Raw genomic sequence first — 20,766 nt, 5'->3', positions numbered from 1 at the left:
GCCACGGCTAGAATCTGAGTTATTAGATCCTGTGTCGGATGAGTCATCATCAGTCCCTTCCTCACGATTTGGTGTGTAGTCATCTTTGATATATGGGTATGTCTTCTCATGGCTGAAGCGGTTAGTGTCCTTTTTCAATTTGTTATATATACTCTGTTTTAGAGTTGCTTCAAAAACATTTAATGTTTTATTGAGTTCCTCCAAATGTTTTTTCAAGTTGCTTGGTGTCTCGTAGCTTTTGAGACGTACCTCAATGGCCTGGAGTTCAATTTTGAGTTCCTGTTCCAGTCTGCTTGCCGTTTTTATTATCAACCCAATCCAGTCTCTCGTTCAAGGGCACGATATCTGTGACCAAACCAATCAATTTTAAAATTCTTATCATGCTGGAAGATGTATGGTTTGGAACGAGCTATCAATCCCTGTAGGGCTGCATTGGCTTTTAAGTATTCAGACATTAGTAACCCATGCAAAGCAGTCTTTATCTGGGTGCCTCTTAGTTCTTCAATCACATTCCAGTCGTTGTGACTTGATGAGGGTTCTGCCTTGTTTAGTCCTTCAAATGTACCAAGTGATGACATGATGTTTGCAATTTTCTCTTCGGTGAAGGTCAGACCTAAATTGTCAGCCATGGTGTGTGTGTGTTGCAGTATGATTTCTTAATCTGTCTAGGAGTAGATGTTTGATGTGTGTGATTGAAGGTATACAAGGAGTGCCTCCCACAGCTCACATAGCTTCGTGAAAAACTCTGTTTGCCGCCCATTACGTTAACAAGTACTCTGTTTTTTCAGACAGATCTCCTATCCGCAAACATGTGCTAAAACTGTGCACTTTTCATTCAAAGAAAAGGGGAATTTTTACTTTTTACTTTCTCGAAGCAAACATGTAGCAATATTTCGCTTCCAAAACAGATGCTAACCCTCTCACGTCCAGAACTAAGCCCAATAATACCAATACTGAACTTGAAAATATTGTGTGTGTAAAAAACAGTCCAGCAGAAGGCATTTTGCCATGTCTGATGTGTATGAGTGAGATGTGTGTGATTTTTTTATGACAATATAACGGCAAAATGACCTCAAAAGATGACAAAATTCGCCAGTTAAAACACATGGTTTTCTTAGTAATTAATCCATGGTAAAAAAAAGACAAATATATCATATTTTGAAGAAAAACATAAGAAAAATATATCATATGTTTGAAAAAACAATAATCCACGTGTAGGTGATGTGTTACCTAATATATCTCAATGCCAGTTGATTCTTTGTTTCTTTTTTTCCCTTTATTTTTCAGAGACCAATTTTGTTATTTTTCTCAAAGGGGTCATTCAAGCCCTGGAATAAACAGACTAGCCAATTTTTGCAAGTCTGTTTTAGGAAAGTAGGCATATGACATAAATACTTAGTATTTTTTTGAGTGCAGTAGGAATCAACTTAGGTCCTGATGAGTAAAGCAGTGGGGACTGCTTACGAAACATGTCGACCAAGTAGGGCATAGTAGATATCCCTAGCACAACCCCATTTTAATATTCTCAGCTAGAGAAGTGAATACATTGTTATTTTCTACTATCCAGGGATTATTTAACATCTTAATCTATCACATATTTCTCACCCCCTACCACTCACATCCTTTTCACTAAACACATAGCCTGACTCCACAACAAGTGCTCCCACGTATTCCGTAGGTAGTAGCACGCCCGCCCCGTAGAGGGACAGGAGTTTAGCACGTATCCGCACCGAGTTGGACTGGTTAAGCATTACAAGCACACTTTTAAGGCCAGGAGAGAATTCAGAAGCACTACAAAGTCAAAGGACTATCCCTGGAAAGGTTTGTATGGCGGAATACTAACACCCAACTTACAGTATTCCTATCTCACTCACTCACAGCATGTACTCAATCTATTGCTCAAATCACTGGTCACGAACTAGATTACAACGTGTACAGTCTTTTTATTTAAACGTATATTTAAAATATCAGTATGAAACCAATCGGATGTTACTGAAAACATTTAGCATAAAAACATCTCATAATATAAAAGAAGATATTTTAAAAAAACATAAAAAAATTACATTTATACAGCATATTTAGAAAAAGAGAAACTACATTCTATAAATCATCAGAAATAGTCATACAGTCAATTACAAATATATAAACAAAAGAAACCCCCTACTGTAAATAGAGCACCTATTGTTGCTACAGATTATCAGATTCAATAGCCTTTACACAAATTTATTCGGACTTCCAGTATTTCAATATATAATATATCTGGAGTCTCTAGGGCTTTATTTGAATTCTATTACGAAAAAAGTGCGTTGACGCGTTTCGGTGTTTGAGCCCGCAGATGTGGTCACACCTTCATCAGGACAAAATAGAATTGCTTGGGGTCATCTGGTTCATTAGACCGGTATCCTTTCTGTATATTAGAGAAGTATCAGTCAATACATTTAGATATATGTATATTAACACCATAGTGTAGCATCACTGTCAACAGTCCAGCATGACATTATATTGATTAATAACATTGATATATGTATTAGGACATTAGTTTCCCCGCCCGTATTCCTATGTAGTTTCATTATGGCACTAGTTCCATCTTATATATATGGCTCACATTGCCGATTGCATATGATTACTAGATATTATCAAACATGCTAGATCGCTGGTCCCTCCGTTATATTATAGTAAGTGACCAGCTTCCACTGTACTGAACTCAGAAGCAGCCTAATCACCTGCATTTTCCTCATTGAAATATAAATGAAACATGCTAATATGTACATCATTGTTTGTCGGAGGCCACACAAAGTCAGCCAACTCATTATGTTGTTGCAGCAGTTGGCATGCGTACTTCTTCCAGAAAGACTTCATGCCTTTTAGGGATAATAAAAGAGACTTGCTGCAAAGGGCAGCAGTTTGCAGAAAGTCGTCTTAGTATTTTTACTTTTTGAGTAACATTACTGTGTCATAGGCCATAACAATAAACTGAATACAGATTCATATGAAACCACTATTCAATCAGTGCAACATGCACTGTATGAGCTGGATGTATTTGCTATTTCAACCATTGAATTGTGCCTTTAGTGGTGAGAGCCTGTCTGCTACATCCTTTCACTGATCTGGCACTGGCTGGATCATCTAACTATATTTTCTATAGCTAAGGTGGAGGATGAACCTGGGATAGAGGCCCCTGCTTCCACACTTCTGCCGCTCTTCTGTACAGTATGAGACCATGAGCCTTAATCCGAGACCCAGCCACACTTTTTTTATCGACTCGGGCTACACTCCCCTGGTGCAGACTGGTTTTTCAAATGTCCATGCATCTTCTTTTTAGCTTGGGTTATCTGTGAGTCTGTCCATGGTTTGTCATTTGGCACTACAGCTGATTTGCTTATAGACCTGTCAGCTGTAAAATGAACAGTTGTTAAAATTCAGAAGCCACTTGAAATACAAAGCTTCTCTTGCTACTTTTTCTTTTTGTGCCTCCTCTGAAAGAAATGCAAACATTGATTTGCTCAGGTGTGTCCACCGTAGGTCTAGGAGAACTGGATCCATGTAAGATATTCAGCTATCCATGCAGTGTGTACACAAATGCAATTTAGAGGATTGTATGTGGATGCTTTCTATTTCGATATCCTAAATATTTGGCTAGGACCTGGTTCTGCTGGACCTACCTTGGACGCCCCTGTATTTTCTCCAGCTCAATGTCTGCTTTTCTGTCATAACCCAGTCTTGAATTGGTCCTTGTCATTGCTAAGGTGCAAAGGATTAAAAAATACACAATGTAGCTATTTTGAGAACAACTGACTAAGATGCTATGGTTTGCTATTAAGTTAGTTGGTATTATGTCAGTTCAAATACGCAAGCCACCATTGACTGTGATATTTATTAGAAAGAGATACTTTCTCCAGCATGCCAGTGCAGCCAATGCCTTTGACAGGAAGTGTGGGTGGGCATATTTATGATATAGTTTTACAGTGGCTGGAAGTATTGATAATGTGGTCATAATAGTGAGAAGCATATTAGTAAGATGCAGTATGAAAGAGACACGTTAGTGATAGATTCCTTACCTTAGAACAATCCCCAGGCGTCAGACTGGATCCGGAAAGCTTTTGTGAGCAGTACCCCTGCTCATTGATAGGCGTCGTCGTACAGCTCCGCGTGCGTTGTTGGTGTTGTATTTGCCGAGATGACGTCACTGGAGCTACTTAGACGTGCCCACGCGTGCTGATGTCAGTTCTTTCTTTTTACACGCCAGCAAGCGCAGATCCAGAGAGAGCAGTACCCTGTCCCTTGTTATATCAAACTATTTGTTTGATATAAATTGTAAGTAAACTTTCTCCTGGTGCATAGGGATGCCCGGTTTCAAGCTTTGCAAGGCCTGTCCGCCCACAATGTCGCTGACGGACCCACACAGTGAATGTCTCTTCTACCTGGGGCGTGACCAAGACACCGAGCCATGTTCCCACTGCCGGGCCATGGTCCCGAAAGTTGCTGGAGGGCCGGGAGTCAGCCCCACGTCGCTCCAGGTCCCGGTCCAGTGGGAGGTTGAGTGCCCGGTCGCAGAGCAAGCACCATCATTCGAAGTCTTCGCACTCGGAGTCAGTTAAGGCGAAGCACAAAAAGTCAAAGAAGCATCACTGCTCTTTGTCCTCCCCTCTCCGGTCGCAGGACACCGATGAGGGGGCAGGTTGCCTCATCCACTTGTGGAGGAAGGGGAGGACTGGGAAGAGTTTGAAAACCCTATCACAGTACAGTGCGAGTCCGTCCCCGACTGGGATGAGGAGGTGGAGGCAGGTGGCCCGGATTACACTCTGGCGCCTGGTTCACCATCCCCTTCAGCTACTATGGAGTAGAGTGGTTCCTTTTCCACAGTGCAACGTAGGGAGGCAGAGGCTCCTTGCCCGGAGCTCCCTACAATTGCTGTCAGGACCAACCTATTGACTGAAGTGCTTCGGACAGCCTCTTCCTCTACAGAACCACTGTTGCCGTTTAATGAGGCACTTACTGATGTGCTTCCAGGCACTTGGTCCCGGCACGACACAGGGGCTCCTGTGGATAAGGGTGTGGGTTGACGCAATCGCCCGTCTCCGGGCGACTCTGCCTTCCACACCCAGCACTCACACCTGAGAGTTTGGTGGTTCAGGCCTCCACGTCCCCGAGTGCATTTTTTTCTGCTCCACCAGACAAGGAATTGGAGCAGTTTGACAAGAAGATGTTATTCTTCTGCAAGTTCTGGACTGCGGTCTGTGAACACTGCATGTCTCTTGGGCCGCTATTCCCATTCTGTATGGGATGCGGTTGAGCAGGTGCTACCTCAGTGTCCGGAGGTTTCCCGGACAGTTCTCTCCCGAGATCTTCTGTAGGGGAGAGATGCGGCTAAGTTCACTGTACGCTGTGGACTTGATACCGCTGATTTGCTGGGTAGGGCGATTTCCACAACGGTGGCGTGACGTCGTCATGCCTGGTTGAGGACGACTGGCTTCTCTGCAGATGTCCAGAATACTTTGATGGACATGCTCTTCCATGGCTCCCACCTCTTTGGTGATTAGGCGGATTCCACATTGGAGCGTTTTAAGGACTCTTGGGCCACAGCCAAGTCCGTAGGCCTTTCGGCCTCACGTACTCCTTCCACTTCTAACTTTCGTTGGTTTTGAAGCTTCGGAAGAGGCGTGCAAACACGTTCATTTCAGAACAAGCCTGCGCAGCAACAGTCCTAGTGCAGCTGCGGACGTGTGGCTCACAGAGGCGGGTCACTGGGCCGGCGTGCGGGGCAGTCCACCAACACCCCCGCTGCCAATGCCTCCACACCTTCCTAGTCCGGTGTTTCAGGTCCACCAGACGCCAGTCGGGGGCAGGATTCGTCATCACCTCCCCCACTGGCGCACCATTACATCAGACAGGTGGGTTCTAGAGATTGTTCGAAGGGGCTACCCCCTCTCGTTGGAGTCTACCTCCCCAGCCATGCCACCACAGTTCCACCACATGTCGGTGGATCATTTGGCACCTCTCCAGCAGGAAATGGTGGCCCTCTTGGCAAGGGGGCCATCAAGCGCGTTCCGATGCCAGAAGTAGGTCGTAGTTGCTACTCCCACTACTTCTTGGTTCCAAAGAAGGACAAGGGTCTACGTCCCATCTTAGACCCTCGGAACTTCAATTGTTTCCTCCGGAAGGAGAAGTTCAAGATGCTCACTCTGGTTCAGGTCTTGTCTGCTCTTGACCCACAAGAATGGATATTGGCACTGGACCTGCAAGATGCTTATTTTCATATTCCCTTTCTGCCAGCCCAACGGTGTTACCTGTGATTCACGATGGCCCAGGAGCATTTTCAGGTCACCGTGCTGCCTTTTGGCTTTACCAGTGCCCCTCGGGTGTTCACGAAAGTGATGGCGGTGGTCTCAGCTCATCTGCGCAGATCAGGGGTTTCAGGCTTCCCCTATCTCAACGACTGGTTGTTCAAGGCGGGCTCGCCTCAGACAGTTGTCTTCCACCTCCAGACTACGACCGACCTCCTGCATTTGCAGGGATTTTCCATCAACGTGCAGAAGTTGCACCTGATTTCCTCCCTGAAGCTCCTCTTCATCAGAGCGGTTCTGGACATGGCGCAGTTTCTGGTTTATCCTCCCAAACAGTGAGTCCAGGACATTCCGGCTCTGATTTCGATCTTTCTGCCCTTGTCCTGTGTTTCGGTCAGGAAGACCTTGAGGCTGCTGGGACTCATGACATTCTGCGGACCACCCATGCTAGGTGGCATATGCGGGCTCAGCAGTGGGACCTGAAGTTCCAGTGGGAACAGTATCAGGGAAAACTGTCCGATTAGGTACAGATCTCGGAGGGCACTGCACAACAACTGCAGTGGTGGCTCACCGATCAGCACTGGGTCAGCAGCAGAACCCTTTCTTTTCCCCAACCAGAGCACACAGTGGTGACAGATGCATCCCTCCAGAGATGGGGCAGCCATATGGGAGAGGGGGAGATTAGAGGCCTCTGGTCTCCGGCGGAGTCCCGGCTCTATATCAACCTTCTGGAGCTTCGGGCGACCCTTCTTGCACTGAAGGCATTCCTCCCCTCTGTCAGGGGGAAGGTAGTGCAGGTGTTCACGGACAACATCACCGCCATGTGGTATTGCAAAAAACAGGGTGGGGTGGGGTCGTGGACCCTATGTCAGGAGGCTCTGCTCCTCTGGACATGGCTGGAACAGACAAACTCAGCCGCCAGTGTCTTATGGATCACGAATGGCGTCTTGACTCGGAGGTGGCGCAAGGTCTCTTTCAACAGTGGGGAGACCCTTGGTTAGATCTATTTGCCACCTAAGAGAATGAGCAATGTCATCAGTTTTGCACATTAGGATTTCCAAGGCGGCACTCGCTCGGCGACGATTTTCGGCGCTAGTGGAGTTGCGGTTTGTTGTACGCCTTTCCGCCTATACCACTTCTGCCCAGAGTGCTGAAGAAGATCAGGCGCGACCGGGCCCAAGTCATCCTTGTGTCTCTGGACTGGGCTCGAAGAGTTTGGTATCCCCAGCTACTATGAGCCTGGATCCCCCGATCCGAATGCCTCTGCAGGAGGATCTTCTGTTGCAGCAGCCGGGGACAGTTCTCCACCCGAACCTGCCCAGCCTCCACCTACATGCGTGGAGATTGAGCGACGACAGTTGATTCCATTTGACATGCCTCCCGAAGTCTGTGATGTCATTCTGGCAGCCAGGCGTCCCTCCAATAAATCTGCATACGCCTGCAGGTGGAACAAATTTGTGGCATGATGCACAGCCAAGACTGTGGATCCCCTTTCTGTACCTCTTTCTGAGGTCCTTTTGTTCCTTCTTTCTCTGGCCCGGCAGGGCTCTGCTCTGGGCACTATCAAGGGCTACCTTTCGCCATTTCAGCCTTTCTGTGGCTTCCAGATCAGCCTTCTCTTTTCAAGTCCCCTGTTGTATAGAGATTCTTAAAAGGCATTACCCATATGTTCCCTCCTGTTCCTTTCATAATGCCTCAGTGGGACTTAAATCTTGTTTTGAGTTATCTCATGTGCGCTCCCTTTGAGCCGCTTCACAATTGTCCCTTACGTCTTCTGACTTTGAAAACTGCCTTCCTGGTGGCTATCACCTTGGCCAGGAGAGTGAGTGAACTTCAGGCTCTTTCTTGTAAGCCTCCTCTTCTGTCAGTTCATCCGGACAAGGCTGTGCTTCGCGCTCACCCTTCCTTCTTGCGGAAGGTTGTCACTGCCTTCCACATCGGGCACACTATCACCTTGCCCACTTTCTTTCCTCCTCCGCATCCTTCCAGAGAGGAAGAGAGGCTCCACTGTCTGGACCGAAAACGTGCACTCTCCTTTTACCTGAATCGCACACAAGCATTTCAGGTGGATGACCAACTCTTTGTTGGCTACACAGGCGCCAAGAAAGGCCGGTCTGATCACAAGAAAACAATCTCCCGCTGGGTCGACTTGTGTATCAAGGCCTGTTATTCTATGGCTAAAAAGGAACCTCTGATGGGGCTGCGTGCCTATTCTACCAGGGCAACAGCAGCCACTACGGCATTGGGACGTGGTGTCCCCCTACAAGACATCTGTCAGGCTGCCACGTGGGCTTCACTGCACACTTTCACAAAGCATTATTGCCTTGACAGTCAGGTCTGAAGGGATGGCTTCTTTGGCTGTTCTGTTCTCCGTGACTTTCTGGTGTAATCTTATTCGCAGACCCACCACTGGGGTTGGTATTGCTGGGGTATCTATTCTAAGGTAAGGAATCTATCACTAACGTGTCTCTTTCAGATGCACAAGTTACTACTTGTGTAACAATATATCTGTAAGAGACATTAGTTAGAGATAGATTCCTTACCACCTCATCCATCCTCCCTGTTCTGCTTACTGATTTCTAGGGTTAAGGTCATCCTTTCGGGCCTAGTTTCTATGCACCAGTGGTTAGTATCTTACATGGCTCTGCGTTCCTGTCGCGGAAAGTGGTGTACAGAACTGACGTCAGCACGCGTGGAAACGTCTAAGTATCTGAAGTGACGTTATCATGGCGAATACAACTCAAACGATGCATGCGGAGCCGCACAACGACGCCTATCGACATGCAGGGGTACAGCTGACGAAAGCTTTCCGGATCCAGTCTGACTCCTGAGGATTATTCTAAGGTAAGGAATCTATCACTCACTAATGTCTCTTATAGATATATTGTTACACAAGTAGTAATTTGTGCTTTATTGACATCATATTATATAAAAAAACAACAACAAAAAACATGGTGCCGTTTTTCATAAAAGAAGTTTTTTCAAAATCCTTTTTGTAATGCCCTGGGTTGCATGCTTGAAGCTGCCTTATGTGTTAGTTAGCTTGGCAGGTCTTTCGGATGCATCATTCGTTGGGTTACCCCCATAAGTGGCACGACTCAATATTTGAGTGCGTGCCTCAGACCAGTCCTGTTTGATATTGTACCATTGTTGTTTTAACACGAGACAGAGTGTATTAGATTATTTGATGAAAGTGCAACTCTAAAGATAATTTTGAAAATGTTACAAATCTTGATCCTGCTGTTTTAAATGAAATGTTATATTAAACATAAAACTATGAGAGCAACATTGTAAGAATCGGACCACCTTATAATGTCCTGTATGTTGTGTTATGGTATAAAGAAATTGCCAAGTTTTTCTATGTATTAAGTTGTTCTGCTTTTATATTGTGTCATGTTACCAGGCTGTGATATGGCATACCATTGCTGAATAAAAGAGTGCTGCACGCAGATAGAGGTCTACTTAAGTGCACTAAGAAACACTAGGGAAGGGGCTGGGCACACAAAGGTTTATACAGCCAGCTCCCTTGCATGGGTGAAGGGCACCATCTAGCAGTTTTCCAGCAGCATCGCCTCAGTCTTCATGGGCTGTACCAGCTCCTCTGACGCATCTTTCCACCTGAGCAGGAAGTGGATTGCATTCTTCCTCTTTGGGGTTTGTGTATTTATCTTCTCAGGGAGAGGTGGTGGGAAAGCGTTGCATTTATTGGGATGTTTTCAGTGTCTGGTAGCCTTCAGTTGTGCAGACTGCTTTCCAAATAAGGCTTGGTGGAAGGTAGCTAGGCTAAGCCTGGCCTGTTTTTTCTTTCCTGGTATCCTGCTTCCTGATGGGTGTTGGGCCTTGACCAGCTCCGGCACAGCAGCTAAATCGGACCCTCCGAGGTGATGGTTGCTCTGTATCAGTTCTTCTTTGCGGGATCCTCAAGACCAAAATGAGCCAGACTTCCATGTGTCTTCTATCTGCTACCCACGCTCTACCTTCATGTGCCTAACATTACAGACAAAGCAGTGACCTTTGATGGAAAGTATGCAAAAGAAAGATATACGGATTTAGTGGTGCTTCTCTGGTCTATTTTCCATGCTCTCTGTAAGAACGTGGGTATGACTGGGTATTGCGGTGCACTGTAAGGTCATCATTTACTATGTTTTAAAAGTTAATAGATTTGAATATACAATGAAAATTATGTTTGATAAAGCACAGCTTTTGCCATTAAAATTTTTTTATTATTGGGGGAGAACTTCCCCACCCCCACAGGCCCACTTGCAAGAGTCAGGCTTACTCGCTACATACCTTAGAGGGACTGGTCTGACAAAATATGCCAGGACTCCTTTGGGTTCTGAGTACGGCCCTGGCCTGGGAGCTCCTGACTGGGTCCAGAGCTTCGGGCCCCCTCCTTGTACTTTGCAGGGGGCCTCCTCAAGTTTTATTTATTCATTTATTTATTTTCAGAGTTTTATATAGCGCAAACAAGATCCTTACAGATATCAGAGCCCTTTACATAAATATGAAAAGTGGACAGAAAGAAAAACAACTTCATAAGGCAATTTATACAAAGTAGCGAACAGTGAAAGGTAGTAGAATGTGTTTATGTGGTCAATTCAGGCAATGTAATATAGGGAGAGACATCCACGCAAACAGTATTTGCAGAGTTTAAGTTCAAGTGAATTTAGTCAGGAGGATCGTCTTGACTTCTTTTTTGAAGAATGCCGTGGATGAGATAAGTCTAGTTTCTGGGGGGAGGGCATTCCAGATCCTGGGAGCCATCCCTGAGAAGGAGCGCTTGTATGTTTTTTTCTTGTGGAATCTTTGAGGTTTCAAAAGGAGAGTTTCTGCGCTTCTTGTGGCTCTTGAGCCTCCTGAGGTTGTCAATTTCTGGCCAATGTAGCTGGGCGAATTGAGGTGTAATGCAAGCAATTTTCAAGTGTATTCTGGCTTCGAGCGGTAGCCAATTCAGAGATTTTAAGTCAGGAGAGATGTGTGAGCGTTTTCTTATTCCAGTTATGAGCCTTGCTGCAGCATTGATGTAGGCTCTTAATGGTGCGGTTGTTGATATGGGGAGGCCGCAGAGGGCGGCACTTCCATAATCAATCCGAGGGATAACTAGGGCTTGGACTGCAGTTCTAAAGTCATTGACTGGGAGGAAGGGTTTCAGCTTCCTCAAGGTATTGATTTGGAAATTAGCTCCCTTGGTTGCATTTCTGATATGTCGTTGCATATTGAGATTGGAGTCGAGGGTGATACCTAAGGATTTTGCTGAGTCTACAATGATAGGTTGGACATTGAATGCAGTGAGGTGTTTCAGCCAGTCCTGGGCAATGTAGAGTTTGGAGGGGGGTGCTATTAGGAGGAATTATGTTTTTAGAGCATTAAGTTTAAGATGGTTCTCTGCCAGCCATGTCTGTGTGTCCTTGAGTGGAGAAGTTTGAGGTCTTCAGGGGATTGTAGTTTGAGGTAGAGTTGGCTATCGTCTGCATACATGTGGAATTTTACATTAGAGGCATGAAGCAGTGCGGTGAGTGGCTCCATGACTAGGTTGAACTGGGTTGGTGATAAGGAGGATCCTTGCGGGACCCCAAATGTTACTGGCACAGGTGTGGACATGGTGTTGTTAATTTTGAATTTATGAGTCCGGTTATGAAGGAAGGAGGTGAACCATTTGAGTACTGTCCCAGATATACCCATTCGGATATTCAGTAGATAGAGTAAGTTCTCGTGTTTGACCGCGTCGAAAGCAGATGAGAGGTCAAGTAGGATGAGGAGGCAGGTACCGCTTTGGTCTAGGATATGGAGTGCGTCATCAATTATGTGTGTCATGGCTGATTCTGTGCTGTGTCCAGCACGGAAGCCGGATTGGTGTTGGTAAAGGAGGTCAAAATGATCAATGTGTTTTGTCAGTTGGAGGTAAACACATTTTTTAGTAGTTTGGCTAAGGTAGGGATATTGGAGATGGGGCAATAGTTATTAAGGTCAGTAGGGTCAGCTGTAGCTTTCTTTAGTATGGGCAATACTTGTCCCACTTTGAGGGAGTCCGGGTTAACTCCTTGTTGAAGAGAACTATTAATGATTTTGGTCCAGAGTGGGAGAAGCCAATTGATAAAGTCCTTCTATGTCCGACCAACTATAGGCCTATTTCACTCTTGCCTTTCTCAATGAAAATCCTAGAGAAATTGGTCACTAGAGCCCTGTCCAGCTATCTCGAATCCAATGACCTTCTGGACGTGGCCTAATTCGGGTTTAGGCCGGCCCACGGCACGGAGTCTGCTTTGGTGGCCGTGTTGGATGACCTACGTTCGCGTGTCGACATGGGAGGAACAGCATTTTTGGTGTTGCTCGACATGTCGGCCGCGTTCGACACGGTGGACCATGCGGTTCTACTAAGCAGGCTCCAGGAGTCCGGGGTAACTGGCACAGCCTTAGGCTGGCTGGCATCTTACCTCTGTAACAGGCAACAATCTGTGGCTTTGCCGCCTTTTCGGTCGGCGGTGAGAGAGGTAAAAAAGGGAGTGCCGCAGGGCTCTGCAATCAGCCCTATTCTCTTCAACTTATACCTTCGCCCTCTAATAAGTCTGATTAAGTCATTCGGCATGTCTGTCATCAATTATGCCGATGACACTCAGCTTATTTTTTCCATCGAGGGCAGGGATGCGGTCCCCCTGGAATCCTTTCACCAGTGCATGTCAGCAGCTGCGGATTGGTTGCGCCAGAACTCATTACAGTTCAATGGAGCAAAAACCGAAGTCCTCTACTGCTCGGTAGACCGCACGCCTCGCCCTCTGCAGGAGGGACTTTGGCCATCCTCTACCTTAGGCACTATCGCAGCGGCAGATTCAGTTCGCAACCTAGGCGTCCTGCTCGGGCCTAGTCTCCAGCTGGACGCTTTCGTCAACAAAACCACGGCAACCTGTATGCTGCTGCTGCGTATGTTGCGGAAGATTTTGCCACTTCTTCCTCATTCAGCGAGGACGGAAGCAGTGCGGAGCATCATCCTCAGTAAGTTAGACTACTGCAACGCACTGCTTCTGGGGGCCCCCGGTACTCTAATTATGAAGCTACAGCGGGTACAGAATATGGCAGCTAAACTGGCGCTTTCGCGGCCATGGTCTGCCTCGTCTTCCCTCGCCCTTTCAGACCTACACTGGTTACCGGTGCAAAAACAAATCTGTTTTAAATCAGCTTGCTTGGTCTTCAGAGCCTTGCATGGGCTGGGTCCTGTAGTACTGCAAGGTCTTTTCCCTTGGTACTCTACAGCCAGACCTTTGAGATCCTCCTCGGCCTTTCTGGTGACTGTCCCTAAGATAAGAAGGGTGAGGATGGGCGGCCGCTCCTTCAGCTTTACGGCCGCCAAGCTTTGGAACTCTCTACCTCTAGCCCTAAGGTGCAAGCAGGATCTCATGTCCTTTAGGAAGGACCTAAAAACCTATCTTTTTCCGAAGGCAGTGTAACTGACATCGGTAGGAATGCTCTGTGGTCAAAGCGCCAGGATACCCTTTGGGTGACAGCTGCGCTATACAAGTATGCCTACATACATACATACATTGAGGTAAATCAAATTTTATATGACCAAGTATGTCCCCTATCGTGTACCCCAACGTCCCATGTCTATGCATGACCTCCGTGCATTTACCTTCCATGGCCGAAAATGAAGACGCAAATACATTTGCTTCCCACGTTAACATGTCTTCTACCAGATCCATCATGAATGACTTGATAATTCAGTCTTTAAACATGCCATGCCAACGTCTTTACATGGTGCACTTTTAACGTGAAGCTATGTTTCCTGGCCCAGTCGAGCTAGGCCCTTAACGAGTCTCCAAGTTCATTTCTGCCTCTGAAAGCTGCAATTTAGGTGTGCATCCCTGACCTCTGCCTTACATCCTGCACAGACGAGCGGTGCCCGGCCCGGCCTGCTTGCCTGCCAAAACGTCATTTTGCCTACAGTTATCTGTTCAGCCTCCTCGAAAACACATTCCAGTCTAGTGAAATAGGTAAACATATTCCCGGCTGTAGAGCAAAGGGTCCTGCCTTCCTGTCTCCATGCAAGTAATTTACTGCTCCCGTTACCATGGTAGGCCCATGGCCCCCGCACTCTACATGAAGATTCATATGCACGCACTAGCATTCAATGATGAACGGCCTCTGCCCGAGAGACCTTTTACTTCAGACACTACATCCTCCAAACATGAGATACCAGATAGGCTATAGGTGCAGGTCGTTCTGACTCCCCAGACATTAGTCTCCTCTACTCGAGCAAAAGTCAAAGCCTCCAAATCTCCCCGGTTACACGTCATGCTCAGTTGCACGCGCATCTAGGTCAGAAGTTTCTGCCGACTCTGCAAACTTTCACTAAGCATCCACCCACTTGTGACGTTTCTCTGATATGTCAAGTGCACACCCATGTGTACGCCTTCTTACACGCCTCCTGTTACGCACATGTGTTCTTATCTCTCTCTTTTCACCTGTAACGCCAACTGCATTTGAATCAAGTATACTGTTTTACTATATATAATGTGTACTGTTAATAAAAAGTTGAATATCCTTCCTGAGCCTTCGTGGTGATGGAACTCGATGTCCATACCTTGAGGTATTATTTTCATTAAAGCCCGTATGACTCAGATTCCACGGACTCTGCCTCTCATTACTTGAGCTATCCTTTTACTTGTAAATATATGGAAAAATTATACGGTAAATTTATTTACCACATAATTTGGCGCCCGAACAGGGACCCCCCCCTTCCCCACTCACCGGAGATGTCCCGCAGGCCTTGACCCCTTCTGCGGCAGCGATGGAACCAGTGCACTTCTGCGGGTTTTCCTGCTATTCTCCCTCGGGCCTACGGAGGAGACGGCGACTGCGATCCAGCATCCTTACGAGGCGGTGAGGAATGCGGAGGATCCCGACCAGAGCCCCTAGTCGAGAGAGCAAGGTCCGAGGTATCCAGAGGCCCACCTGTTCCGAAGCGCATGCGTAGGAGAATCGTCACCTGACGCAGTCCAGTCCAGTCCAGTTTCCGAGGCCTTCAGTTTCTGCTTCCCGGTGAGTACCGTTATTGGGAACGCATCTAGACGGGTTCATTAATTTGTGCCCGGTCAAGACAGGTCTGGGTACACAGACCTGGTCCGGTCGTGTTTATTTAGGTAAATACGGCAACACGTGTCTCTTTATGGGACCGGTCTGTACTGTTCTAGCAGTGCATCTAGTAATCCAGTGCATCCAATAATTATTCAGTATTATGTTTCCAGGTAGTAACTGTTCGAAAATGTTTTAATGTGTCCTATGTTGTGGTATGAATGATTGTTTGCTATTCATTACTGTGTTTATTGTGTTTACGTACAAATCAGTCTCAATATGCCACTATTCTCGAAATTACGTCAGATAGGAACTAGGAAAGGGATACTCGAAGAAGCAGTTCCCGTCCCGCCTAGGGACACTCCTGGACCTTTTATGTATAATAAGCATGGCTTAGATGCCATACTGTACCTGGATTTGTGGGTGGACTACACCAAGGGTCTGGAAGAGAAGTATAGATGGCCTGTCTCAGGGACATGGGATGCTGATTGCATCATGAGAGTAGAAGAAGCATTATGAAAGAAGAAAGCCAGACAATCCCAGAAAAATGCCATAGAATTATGGCGTAAAAAAGCGCATAGAAGAAACGAGAAAGAAATCAGGAAAGCAGAGAGAAGTAGAGAAGAATCTGAAAAAGCTAGAGAAAAAGAGTTACTAGAAGAAGGAGAACGAGTAAGAATAGAACAACAAGACCGACAGAGAAACGCTCTTATTACAGGACTGTATCCAGTTCTAGCCGAGGGCCTGCCCAAGGCGACCCCGGAAGTAACACGTAACTTGCCACCACCATTGGTCCCGACTAAACTCCGTCATAAACAAACCGCAGCAGATATTTTCCTTTCTTCCTATTTAGATGATGTTGCTCCAGCATATACTAATGCACCCGTACCACCTGTTAATAATGCACAACAGCCTGCTCCGACTCTTCAAGCCACGACCCCTCCACGTTCTCAAGTCACGCTTCCCGCGCCTGTTACTTCCCCTACTGCTACTGTTACTGTCCCGCCTACTATTGGTCCTCATAATCCTTTCGCGACAGATGTGACCCAGAGTCCACCGTTACATACGCCACCTATACTCGCTATGACATCAGCAGCCCAGTCAGTTCACGCCCTCGCTTCCGCTTCAGGAGGCGCAGTTGGAGGACATCTTCACACCCCGCCACAAACAAAACGAATAACGTATAGAGAACTAGCATTACAACGTACACCTAGACCAGCTACATTCGAATCCCTTAGACAATACATGACAGATTGTAGATATGACCCAGTACCTGGCAAGGGGGACATGATGTTATCTTCGCTACGTCTACGACGCGTTACGGATTATTTGATGCTTTTTCCCGAAATGACTGACCATCTAGACAATATATATCATTTTATTAGAACAGGGGAGAGACCTGAATGTATTCGCGAGGCCATGGCACATCAGAAGGTTGAGACACAAAGTATGATTTTACGATTTCTGATTAATTGTTTGATAAGGGAACGAGATAGACCAGGTATGAGCCAAGAAGAGAAGGACAAGTTGATGAAATGGAGTAATAACATATCTGATGGTAAACATTATAAACAAAATTGCATAGACACCATGTACAGAAAGATCCGCAAAGAAATAGTAATAATACACGAAAAAGAGAAAGAAGCTAGGGGAGCCGAGAAAGAGAGTGAAACCGAGGAGGAAGAGAATGAGGATGGGTTAGAAGAGTAAGAGGACCGCCAAGAGATAATAGCGTACGTAGGTAGAGCACGACCTTTTGACAGACCTATACGCCCAGAAAATAAAAGACGTTTCCTTTCTCCCATACCAGAACAATGTTCTCTTGAACATTTATTCCAAGCCACTGATAGGATCCTGAAAGAAAGAATAGGTTACAACGAACTTAATACAATGCGTGAACAAGAACTAGCACGGTCCGCAGTACAGTGGGCTGATAATAACAGCGTATATAAGGATGATTCAGTAGCGCAAACATTTTTGAGTCTTACTCCAACTGAACAGCGTTTAGCTGGTATGTACATGATCCAGCATCTCATTATGCTATATGAGAGTCAGCATTCTGATCCAGGTCCCCTATATAATATATTAGACGACTTACTCCTGAAAAGATGGAGAGGCCTAGGTACCGATTTGATTAATGTGATTCTTGAACAACGTCATAAATACAGAACATTTTTGACTCCACATTTTGTTCCCGTTCCACCTCCAGTAGGGAAACCCTTTTACATAGACAGACAGAATCCCTTACGAGAAGTTCATCCCGTTCAGACGACTCCAGGGGGTGCGCTTCAACGCGTATTCGTATATACACCCTTAAGTAAAATGGAATTATTGGAAATGAAGAAAATAGTGCCTTGTCATGATAAAGATCCAGCAGGGTTTCACCGAGAATTAAAAGACATGTTACTAATGGGAGACTACACATATCCCGATATTATGAAAATGTTAAAAGTACTGTTACCAGCCGGTATTTACGAGAAACTGAAAGAAAAAGAATGGGAGGTGGGAGATAAAAAGATTAACTGGACTGAATTAGAGGACGAAGAAAGAACACGTACTCCAGGTTTAGGTCTTGGGAATAAAACTAAAGCATTACCAGGATTATTAGTACAGGTTCTGCCGAGGTTATTGACAACTAAAAAGGAAGACTGGGATGCAATCTCAGCCTGCAAACAGAAACAAGATGAAGATACTAGTGATTTTTATTCCAGATTTGAGAAATGTTTTGTTATAAATAGCGGCCTGAAAGCAAGTAGTGAATCATATCCACATCTTTTTGTGACTAAATTAGTTGAGAATTCCTTACCCCAAGTTAAGAATAGAGTCCTGAAAGTAGAGAGCACATGGCAAGCAAATACACCTTCCCAAATGTTACAAATGTTACAGTACCACCAGAACCGAATTAGAGAGGAACATGATCATGAACAGAGATGTATGAAGGACACGAAAATGAAAGTACTAGTAGCTCAGTCTGTTCCAGCAGATGGTCAAAGGAAGGGTACAGCACCTCCAGGTCAGTCTGCAGCTCCCGTTAAAGGGAATTGCAATTACTGCAAACAGCCAGGTCACTATATAAATGAATGTTTGGTTTTGAAACACAATATTGCTACCGGTAGGACGAAAGAAAGACCGCGTCCTCCTAGACAGGAACATATTCCACAGCATATCTCACAGAATACGCAACCACCACAGCAAGCACAACAGACAGTAGCTGTACCCCAACCTCAACCCCAGCCTATTGCTGCCACTCAACATGTCACGCAACAAATGTACCAGTATGCACAGTCAGATTACCCCGATTACCAGCATAACACATGTAACAGCCTAGAGAGGGAGGTTGGCTTGCCTCTTATTGAAGTTCCTGTAGATCAAGAGGGTCCCTATGTACATAGTCAGGTATTAGGGAAAGACAGAAAATTTTTGATTGACACAGGGGCAAGTAGAACGACCATCAGTCATGACGAGGTTCCAGGGGCACCCCTCTCAGGCTCACAGAATGTTTCCCTGGGTTTTTCAGGAAAGCCTATTGTTAATGAAGTATCAAAGCCAGTTTCTCTTGAAGTTGGTCCATTGTCCCGTACTACTGATCTGTTACTCACGAAAGCATGTCCTGAAAATCTGCTTGGTATTAAAACGTTGAAGGCTTTAGGAGCTGTGATATTTTGTTCTCCGGAAGGAGTGAGATTGTTCTTACGTGACTTCAAGGGTCACTATGTGTTACGAGATTTTGATCCTAGATTGCAAAATGTACCAGCACATTTATGGGCACGAGGCCCCACTGATGTAGGTTGTATGCACATTACACCTTATCGTGTCACTCTGAAGCAAGGTGTTGTACTGCCCCGAATCCGACAATACAAATTGCCCCCCGAGGCTGTAGTGGCCTTATTGAAAATTATTGACGAATTGATTGCCCAAGGGGTAGTTATAGAAACTGACTCCAATGTATGTAATTCTCCAATCATTCCGATTCTTAAACAAACTGACCCAAATGCATCACCAGTCTACAGATTGGTGATCGATCTTCGAGAACTAAATAAATGCATCATTCCCCAGTACCCAGTAGTACCGGACATATCCTCCTTATTGACTGCCATTGATTCCGAAGCTGCGTTCTTTACTGTAATTGACCTCAAGAACGCCTTCTTTAGTGTCCCCATTCATCCGGAAAGCCAATTTTTATTCAGATTCTCTTTAAATGGCCGAATTTTCAAATTTGCCCGTGCACCTCAAGGGTTCACGGAAAGTCCCAGTATTTACAGTCAAGCCCTGAAAAGACAACTAGACAGTATTCACATGCCTGCTGACACTGCTCTGCTCCAATATGTGGATGACTTGTTAATCACTGCACGGACCGAACGTGACTGCGAGCACGCGTCACTGACTGTCCTATGTTTCTTGGCCGAAAAGGGGCATAAAGTGTCCCCTTCGAAGCTACAATTCTGTGCCCAGCAAGTGGTATACCTTGGGCACTTGCTGTCCAAATGGGGGAGACAACTGACACCAGAACGTATTCAGTTAATTGCACATCTGCCACAACCCAAGACACAGAAGGAGGTACGGGCCTTTATTGGCCTCACCTCGTACTGCAGACAATGGATCCCTCAGTATGCATATCTAGCCAAACCACTCATACAGTTGACAACACAGGAGGCAGCGACTTCGACTGTCCTCCCTTGGACTCAGGAACACACACAAGCTTTTGACGAGTTAAAGAAAGCCTTATGTCAAGCACCTGTTTTAGCGACACCATGTTATAGCAAGCCTTTTACACTTTTGGTTACTGAACGCGACGGCACAGCATTGTCTGTGCTCACACAAGATCAAGCAGAAAAACACAAGCCTTGTGCTTATTTTTCTAGTACATTGGATCCAGTGGCCCAGGCTCTGCCTGCGTGCCTCAAATCAGTTGCAGCAACAGCTTTAGCAATCAGACAAAGCGATTCAATAGTGTTAGGACATCCCCTGACAGTACAGGTTCCACACTCTGTGGAAGTTCTTTTGAACCGAACCCAGACTCAACACTTGACCATAGCTAGACTGACTGGATACGAATTGACGTTGCAATACATTAAATCCTGCCACATTGTTACCCTCAAGTACGACTGACCTGACACCACATGACTGCGTAGAAGTCATCAATACTGTGACGAAGCCCAGACAAGACTTGACAGACATTGCATTGCCCGATCCAGACCTGACTCTTTACGTGGAAGGTTCATGTATGAGAACAAGCACAGGAGAGTTAGTGGCCGCCTATGCAGTGACCACTGAAACTGAAGTCTTAGAAACACATCGCATTGACACAATGTCTGCCCAAGCAGCAGAGCTCATCGCTCTGACCCAAGCCTGCATTCGAGCCAAGAACTTGAAAGTAAACATATATACAGATTCACAGTATGCATTTGGAGTTGTT

The 20,766-nt window shown here is 45.8% G+C and overlaps 1 protein-coding gene across 1 annotated transcript in view; it reads left to right on the top strand.

Annotated features, from left to right (window-relative positions):
* DCDC2C (doublecortin domain containing 2C) overlaps positions 1–20,766 on the top strand; it is a 903,210-nt gene that overhangs the window by 858,951 nt on the left and 23,493 nt on the right. The gene's annotated exons all lie outside the window — the stretch shown is intronic.

Source organism: Lissotriton vulgaris, chromosome 6 (genome assembly GCF_964263255.1).
Source record: "Lissotriton vulgaris chromosome 6, aLisVul1.2, whole genome shotgun sequence".
Lineage (NCBI taxonomy): Eukaryota > Metazoa > Chordata > Amphibia > Caudata > Salamandridae > Lissotriton > Lissotriton vulgaris.
The sequence above is the reverse complement of the archived record's forward strand: the minus strand, read 5'-3'. Positions and strand labels throughout refer to the sequence as shown.